This window comes from Taeniopygia guttata, chromosome 1 (genome assembly GCF_048771995.1).
Source record: "Taeniopygia guttata chromosome 1, bTaeGut7.mat, whole genome shotgun sequence".
In the NCBI taxonomy this organism is placed as follows: domain Eukaryota; kingdom Metazoa; phylum Chordata; class Aves; order Passeriformes; family Estrildidae; genus Taeniopygia; species Taeniopygia guttata.
The window spans coordinates 46,207,881-46,217,718 of record NC_133024.1 but is presented as its reverse complement, the minus strand read 5'-3'; positions in this window follow the sequence as shown (position 1 = coordinate 46,217,718).

Genomic DNA, 9,838 nt, shown 5'->3' with positions numbered 1-9,838 from the left:
GCTATCTTTAAACCAGTTCCTGAAACCGCAGGCAGCAATAACTCACTTGGTTTCATGCGCTCTGCTCAGTCCCATCAAGACAAATTGCTGGGTTCAGTGTCCTTTGCCAAAAGAGAGGAACATTCCCTTCTCCTGTTACATAACACTGAGACACTTGAGAGGGAGAGAAGAGAACCCAGGCCTGCTGACTAGCAGGTATTCTGCAATGTCGGGCCTTTCTGCTCCTCTTTAGAGTGTCTTTTATAGACATCTAAATACTGTTCTACTGAAAATTTGTTAATGTAGCTATTACTAGTGCATCAGCCTTTTCTTAAAAGACAAGCTGTGGACCAATGCTTTCCTGCAGTATCCTTACAAAAGCTTCTGTTTGCTTTTGAAGGATTTTTTGTTATAGCAATGCAAGAGCTGGTCCAAGAACACCTAAAAAATAGTTCATCATACTGTTTTATGGTTTCTATAAAAATCTATGGTTATTTTTCCAGAGTTGTCAAAAAGAAAAATCCTGCTTGGATTCATTACTATCTTTAACTCCTTGGATGATAAAGTACCTGAAACTGAATTTTTAACGGCATTACTGCTTTCAGGAATTTATTGTTTCACATAATTTGATAGAGTTCCAAAACACACTTCAGATTTCACATGTTGGTTTGAGCCTGTTGCAGCCACACTTTAAAGACGCAGAGTAAAACTGGGTAGCAAGCCCTTCACAAGGTTACTGCTAGCCTGAGTTAGGGTCTTCAACTGCCTGAATCTATGCTTTGCAGGGGCTACAATTTGATGCAACTGAAATGAGAAGTGCCATGACTGCTTTGTTTAAACTGTGAAATAGATAAAAAAGTATCACATAAAACCCCTTGCTTTTCTGTTTAAACTGTTCTTCAGTGGTTTTTATAATCTGTATATTTAAAATGAGATAAGGCCATCACATGGTGAAGGGCATGTCCACATGTCTTGCTTGTTCCTCCTCTGTAATAGTTTTTGAACTGGTTGCTATGTGACAACCAAAACTAACAAGCCAGAGGACCCAGGACCCCAAACTTCCAACACATTTTGCAGAAAATGATGGCTGTGAAGGGAAGAAAGACCAAAATAAGGGCTGCTGTCAAATGAAAGGCCATTAATCCATCTCTGCAATGCTTGAAGGGATTGCAGGTGACCAGTTTGCACACACTGCTGGCTGCAGGACAACACGTGCTGCTGCTTTGCTGACCAAAGAGCTGGGGCTCTCAGGGGATTGTGGAGGGATGTGTGGAGTGGAAATGCATGAGGGAAAGCATCCAGTTCATCTCACTGCTCAATGAAAAATTTATGTGTATATCTCTGCATATATAGTGTGATTAAAACCCAGAATAAGTTTTATATATACTACTGAGGGCAGTGAGAACTGATCTCTCCTGCTATCAAGTTGCCAACAGCCAGCTGAGGTTCTCAGGGTTTTTCCTAAGCAGTTTTTAACCAAAGAAGGAGAAAAAGGGAAAACAGAGGATTCAAATCCCAAGCTAGTTATTTCTGGTACTCAAATATATTGTGTTAGTTTACTAGACTTCCCAGACCAGACTTTAATTCTTCATTCTAATGGATCAGCAGGTGTTTTTCTGGTTCAAATACAAAGACAATATTCTGTCAGCATATTTGTTCTCCATAAGATCATCAAATAGATTCCAAAACTTCTCTTCAATCTATAAGTAGACATGCCTGATAATAAATATGTTTATCACTTTTCCACTTAAAATAGAAGCAAAAGGATTACCTTTTGCAGGTAAAATTTTATAATTCCTGATAATAAATTTCTAAAACAGGAATTGGATTATGCTATAGTCTAGAGAAAATACAGAGTATATTTAACCCTTTAGTACAGTTTTGATTTCCTGATAAAATTTTATTTCCATTCAAGAGTGGGTTGCTGGAAGACAGCAAAAATTAGCACATGAATTTTAGTGAAAGTCTAGAATTCTGATTATCCCTAGTAATACGTGGAAATTAATCTCCTCTGATTTTTCTTCTGTATTTGACCTGGCATGAGGTCATGGATAGAAAAAAAAACACCCTGTGAACTAATATAGGGATTCATTTTGAGCTGCTGATGGCAGTGCACATTGTCTTTCTATAAAGACCTGTATTACACAAATCTATAGATAGTTGTAATGCTCTGTAACATTGTCACTGGAAATGAGATAGAAAGATTTCAGCAGCTGACATATGCTAGATGGTTAGCACAGGCCCAATTCTTCACTATCACCTCTGACAGAAGTTGTCCTATACTCTGTTCTAGTTTAAACATTCACCTAACTGTGCTCCAAAGTAAATTTCAGCTAGTATCTTGCTTTAAATAGATGTATATACACACACACTCTCTTATATATATATTTATTTATATATATATATATATAATTTTTAGTGCTGGGGACAAAAATAAGAAAATGCCTAAGACTTGGAGCTGTTCCCTATGGACGCATTCAGATTCTTCTGGGCTGTTTTTGAAACTGTTTCTAAAATATCCACAAAATCTTTAGAGGAATTCCCTCTTTTGTCAAAATCCTGACACATCCTGGTATCAAGCACTCAGAACTTAAAAGAGTACATTTCTCATGTTCCTTTGTGCAAAGAAGTGTCTCAGAGCTCTGACACACATTGTGGGAGTTAAGGCACTGTTGCAATGAATCCCCCATAGCTCCAGGGAGCAAGTGCTCTAAATGTGTGTTACAGCCCTGCATTTTCAGCTTGCCTGCTTCAGTCTCACATCAGAAAATCTCCTTTACAAAGAGCTACATTTCCATATTTTATACCTGATTTCATTAGAGCTTACATTGAAATATACCAATATTCCTAAAGATTTCTTTTTGTGGATGTCCCATGATGCTCTCAGTAAATAAATGTCAATTTTGAAAAACTGTTTATGGTAAGTAGCATCTCAAAAACTGGAGCTGAATTTATCACAGACAAAAAATATTCTGTGCAGCATTTCAGCTTGTTGTAACTAGACTGAGGAGTGGACAATGTAACTTTGAATGGCTGAGATCTTTTTTCTAAGAGAGGAATGGAAAATATATGAGCTATTGGACAGTTTGGCAGTTAAAACAGACAGAAGACAGAAAGAGGATTTGTGATATGATAAATATAAAAGGGGAAGACATAATTCTTCCTTTTTTCCACTCACAGGAACACTTAGATGCAACTTCCTTTTTAAGATCTACCTATGTCAAATGCACAAGAAACCTGATAATGACATTAATACTAACAAAAGAGGACATTTGATATCCTAAACTATGCACAGTGTAATATCAGGTTTATTTTACAGAAAACAGATAGTATCAGCCAAAGATAATCCTTGCCAGAGAACAGAGACAGTGTCTCTCATTCAAATACAACTCTGCTATTTATAGCTGACTTCAGTATAAACTTTCTCCTTCAGAGATGAAATTATTTAGCTTCTTATGAGGTGTAATAGTCAAAAGCACCTTTCAAAGTAGATCACTTTCATTAAGGTGCATTTCTATTTCATTAAAGTGCATTTCACTAGCCTCAATTTCTAAGCTAGTAGGATAATGAGACAACTATTTTGATTTCATTCATTAAAGGAAAAGAAGAGACAAAAGCAGGAGGAGAACAACCTTTTTGGGAATTGGTCCTACAATGCTCTGGTCTGGAGAGCCACACAGTGCAAAACAGACACATCCTCTTCTGTTCAGAAGCACAGCCCACGGAGGTGCCCACCTTCATGCAACAACCCAGAGCTCAAGGCAACGGGGAGACCTGAGTGCAGTTGTACAAGTCATGTCTGAATGGAGGAAACTTCTACCACTCCTATGGAAGCTGGGCTGACAATCAGTCAAAGTGGAAGCGCTTCCATAGATCAGAGGGAGAATCGTTTACTGCCCTCTAGATACAAGTGTTAGTATCAAATGTTTTAGCTGGTGGTGAAGGAGGCACACCATGCTCCCTTCAAATCACTTTGCATCTAGCTCATTAGATCTGGGCTCTGGGTTAGGGTTTTCCACTAGAGAATTTAATTCTAATAACTAAATACTAGGAACCTTGAGAGAGGCCCCTCTTGTCCTACTGAAATCTGCAGTTGAAATAAATATGGATTGAGGGAAGAAAAAGGCTAGAGGTTTATAATGCAGAGAGTTGAGAAAGCTCATTGACTTGCAGACCTGGTGGATCCCATTTATTATGCAAAGTAGAACAGCTTTCCACAGAAAAACCCATGTGTTTGCTAGGCTGGTTATGTGCTCTACTAAATCAGAGGACACATTTTAAGCTCACACACTGAATGAAGCAGAGGAAAGATTTGAATGTTAGCTTCATATGTTGGATAATATTATCCAAACCTATAAGGCATATGCCTCCTCTGATTTGTGAATTGTTGCAAATCTCCTTCATAAATGTAATTTCTCTTTACTCATTCAGAAAGCCTTAGGTGAGACAATTTGTAATTTTTAAATTTTTTGTGCCAATCCAAATTTGCCAAATCTGATTGACATTGAAGAATTACTTTCAGTTGAAATAGTATTTTTTGGCCCCCCAAAAATGCATTATTTATTGAAAATAATTCACTTGACCACCAAGTGGTACAGCATTCCTGGCTACATTATAAAAGAGCAAAGTATTCTTAGTGCCTGGCCCCCTTGTTTGGTACATTTTCCGAGGTAAACTTGGTAGATTAATTCCATGTTAGCAAAATTATCAGAAGGACAAACACAGCGGAATATCAACTATCCATCTACATAAGTCCCTGCAGTGGGAGGTGTGGGCAAGCTGGAACCTTCTAACCCTACAGGGAAAAAGTATGAAGGAAGAAATTCAGCCAGGCTTCAGCATGAGCTGCCAAGTGTTTGGACAGGAATAAGAGAGGAATTTCTCTCTTCTATCAGTAATCCTCCCATATCTAGAGTTTGCTGATGGCACTGCCAATGATTCTAATTCCTTTAATGTACTGCTTTCACATATGCTTTGATTTATGTTTGCCTATTATTTATTCATTTCCTAGAGGATTATTTATTAATTTCATGTAGGATTTAAATAATTCTAAATTGCTTTCAAAGATATGGATTTTCCTGTCAAATCATTGCAATGTCCAACCCTATAAAAGTGTTTGGCCCAATGTTGCTGTATCACTCAGTTGAAATTTACCTAATGCCAAATAAGAATAATCATTTTGAGGCAATTTGTTCAAAGATTGGAGATTTCACATCCCATCAGAATGAATGAGTGAGCAAAATGTTGTAACAAGTAGATATTTTTTGTAGATATTTTTTCCTCCCGTGTTTTAGAGCAATGCATGATACATGGGACCATGGAGGTTCCCAGAATTTTGCTTAAACAAAACAAAGGTAGGTCCCTGTTTCTTTTCAACTTGAAACAACCTGATCCTCATCTAAACCTGGAGGGTTGACATTCTCTTTGTTCTCCCCTTCAATCAATCAAGCGTATGTGCACAGCTTTTTTGAATCTGCTTACTGCTTTCTTCTGACACTAGAAGGATGTTCCAAGCTGGTGGTCACAGAATTCCTTTGCTTTAATCAAAACATTCAGTGGAAATCTAAATTTAACCATCTTTTCTTTCCCAAAGACTGATAATAAGCAGACTTATAAACTAAAGGGGTACAGTATCTTTCCAATACAGTGTAAAGGCGGAACAGCATCACATATTTAGGCTAGCTGATAGAGTCAGTCCTCTGCTACATTCTTTGGGATCATGTTGAATTCAATGAGAACCACCTGCACACAGAATTTGAAATGAAAAGCCTGGTCAGAATTTTGATTTGAATTGCTTGACACAGAACTGAGATATGTTTTTTTTTCCTCAGTATTTTTGAGTAGTTGTCACAGTAATAATAAAGATAGGACATTCCTTCATGGAATAAGTCAGAAAATATTTAGAAATACTTCTGAGAAATAGTGATGATCTGCTGTTGTTTTACCATCTATTAAAAACTGTCATTTTCCTGTAGTGCATTGGAGCCATTATGTTTGAGATTGTATAGCTATCTGTGGTGCCAAATGACCCAAAAATTCAGGTGAACAGGAGTTTACAAGTGGGTTGAGTTTTATTAAATAGCAGAGCTATCTGGACTGCTTCAATTTAAGCTGTCCTGTAAACCCACCACACACTGTGGTTGACTCCCTGTACTGGAACACAGGGACAGAAAACAGAATGAAGCTCCCATAAATTCAAGGGGAAATGATCAGCAACCTGCTGCATCACTTAGACACACACACAAGTCTACAGGGCTCAGTGGGATCCACCAAATAGTACTGCAGGAGCTGGCACAAGTGCTCACTGAACCATTTTCCATCATCATTTACCAGCAGCTCTGCCTAACTGGGGAGGTTCCACTTGACTGAAAGTCAGTGAATGTGCCACCCAATCACAAGAAATTCTGGCAGGAGAATTCAGGGAACTACAGCCCTGTGAGCCTGACCCCAGTGCTGGGGAAGGTAATGGAGCAGATCATATTGAGTGCCATCACATGGCGCGTACAGGACAACCAGGTGACCAGGGCTGCCAACACAGGTTTATGAAAAGTAGGTCCTGCTTGACCAACCTGACCTCCTTCTATGACCAGATGTCCCACTTAGTGGAAAGGATGTGGATGTTGTCTACCTAGCCTTTAGTAAAGCTCTTGACTTCTTTTTCCACAGAATTTTCTTGAAGAAAACTGGCTGCTCATGGCTTGAATGAGTACTCTCTTCAGTGGGTTAAATTGGCTGGGTGTCTGGACTCAGAGTGGTGGTGAATGAGGTTACATCCAGCTGGCAGCTGGTCAGTGGTGGGGATCCTTAAGAATCAGGACTAGAGCCTGTTTAATAACTTTATCAGTGATCTGGATGAGGGATAAGTCAGTTCATAAATGATACCAAGTTGTGTGGGAGTGTTGATCTGTGGAGAGTTGGAAGGCTCTGCAGAGGAATCTGGAAAGACTGGATCAATGTGCTGAGGCCAGTTGTATGAGGTTTAACAAGGCAAAGTGCCAGGTCCTGCACTTTGGTCACAACAACTCCCTGCATCACTACAGGCTGAGGGATAAGCAACTGGAAAGTGTTTGGTAGGAAACAACCTGGGGGTGCTGCAGCTGAACGTAAGCCAGCATGTGCTGAGGTGGCCAAGAAGGCTAATGGCCTGGCCTGTATCCGCAAGAGTGGGGCCAGCAGGGCCAGGGCAGTGAGTTTCCCCTCATTGATGCAGTTATGCCTTGAATCCTGTGTTTAGTTTGGGGCCCCTCACTAAAATAAGGCACTGAAGTGCTTGAGCAGGTCCAGAGAAGGGAAAGGTCTGGAAAACGAGTCTTATGAGGATCTCAGGTGAGGGACCTGGGGTTGTTTAGCCTGGAGGAAGGGAGGTTCAGGGGAGGTCTTCTCCTCTCCTTACAACTCCCTGAAAGGAGGTAGCAAGGTGGGGGTTGGTCTCTTCTCCCAGGGAATAAATGACAGAATGAGAGGAAATGGCCTCAATTTGGACAAGGGGAGTTTTAGATTGTGTAGTAGGAAAAATTTATTTACTGAAATGGTTGTCAAGCATTGGAACAGTAGTCAACATCCCTGCAGGTATTTGTGCAAATACCACCAAAAGGTGTGTGGATGTGGCACTTAGGATGTGGCTTACTGGTGAACATGCCACTTCTATGTTAATGATTGGACTAGATGATTTTGCAGGTATTTTATGACCTTAATGGTTCTATGATTTAAAACTTGTTTTTAATGCTGTTTTAAATGCCAAAACATGTTGAGCAAGGAATTTGTTTTCTACTTTGTTTACAAGTAAGAAGATAAAAATAATGGCAATCCTTTAATAAGAATTGTCTCAAAGAAAAAGAGAGAATATTTCTCAGTGACTTCACTGTAATATATTTCTGTTAGCTATACTGCAGCTAAAAGGATGACTGGAAAATTTTGGCTAGCATTTCTTGATTTTCCCTTAATTTCCTCAATTAATCTTTGCAGTGATGAAAAAAATAAGCATTCCATTATTTAGTAGTAGTTAAGTGTACACTTAACTACGTGCCTGTCAGTAAAGCAAACTAACCGCTGAGGTCAGAATATCTCTGGTTCATGTTCCTTCTAAATAATAGTCCAGTGGTGGCAGCAACGTCTAGTTGTTAGAAGCTAAAAGAAGTGCCCTTGAAATATTTCAAATACTGTTTCAATGCACTTGAAAGTGAAACACTCACTTATAAAAGTGCAGTCTTGAACAATTGAAAGTGTTAGTGATTAAAACATGTAATCTTTTGCAACATAGTTTCTCCTTCTCTTTCTTTGTATCCTTTGTAACCAGAAAAAGCTTCACAACATGAGTGAATTGTACAGGCACCTCTGAGATCTGTACTTAAAATTCAGTGGCTGGATACCCATGGTATTTTCAAGCAGATGAGAGACATTGACTTAAACCAAGGGCTGAAACCACTAGAACAGGTTCTTAGGCATTTTCTCACTCCCCTCCTTCTCTTCTGCTCCTTCAGTTTCTCCTTTTCTCTAGAAAAGTGTTTGATTAAATAGAAGAGCTCTCTTGCTTTTTGAGCAGTTACCTGTTTAGGCTCAGATCAGATGCCTTTTCTTAGCACAAGCAGTATCTTCCTCTGCAAGAGTCCTTAAGATTGCAGTGGGAGCTAATGGCAGTGTACAGTGTTCCTTCGGACTAACTGTATCCTGGTCATTTAAATGCAAAAGGGTCACCCATACAAAATGTTTCCATTATGTATTGCAAGTGTACAATTATCAAGGGCAGTCTGAACATCCAAAGCAGTGTCACTGAAATGAAAAGGAGATAGAATGAACTGAGCAAGCTTTTCCAGGATCCTGAACATGGCTGTGAGTAACCTGACTATGCAGAAACTTGCGCTGGAGTGGTATGAGTACCAAAGAGCCTCACTGGAGCTACTTCTTCTTTTGTTGGGAGATGCTTTTAAGCTTTAGAAAAAAATTTTGGTTACAAAAGTGAGTCTAGAAATAGTCCATCAAAAAAGCTTACACAGTGTATCTTTTGAAATTTGGACAGATGAAACCCTGCTATAATATTTATTCTTGTCTCTGACCAGCTGTTGGTCAGATTCTTTGTTACCTATGTTCTGCTCTGAATATTTTGGGTTTTTTATATTCTTTACTGTGGCACAAATGGCCTTTTACTATCTGTCTCTGTAGAACAGAACACAACACAATCTGGGTATTACTATTGTAATACAAATAATAATTTCAGCATTACATTAAAATAAAAACTTTCTATCTCTATGTGGATAAATTATACAGAAGTCAAAACCTGATGTCAGAAGAACAATACAGCTTAGTAAAAATTTGAACTAATACCTTCCCCCTTCTACCACATACTCACTTAAGATATAGAAGCATTTTGTGCATTCATACCAAATTTTTCAAATCAATTTCCAGGGGATTTGGAATGATAGGGAAGAGCTTGGTTACTGAACTGAAGAATCTGCAACTCTGTCAGTTCTGGCAATAGTTATTAGTACCTTTTTATTTTCTAAAACTCCTCAGCCCCTTTAGGTCCAGCAAACTTGTTACTCCCCCAAGAGAAGATGAAATTAGCACAACCACCACTGTCTCACCACTGAGGTGAAAATGCTTTCTACCATGGACAGTCTCATTTCTATATCTGAAGGTGCTGCTGCCTAGATATCTTTGGTCAATACATCACCCTCTTTGTGTTTATAACATTTGGTGACCTGATTTTGCCTGCTTGAGATATTCATTCAACAAAGAGTTCAGAATTCTTTTAAAAGTAGAGTTGAAATGTTAGTTCATGGCAAGAACCAGCCTGATTTTGGATATTTCTGAGAACATAACAGCTTCCATGTATTTAAGCTGCAGTCGGCTTCTTCTTCTT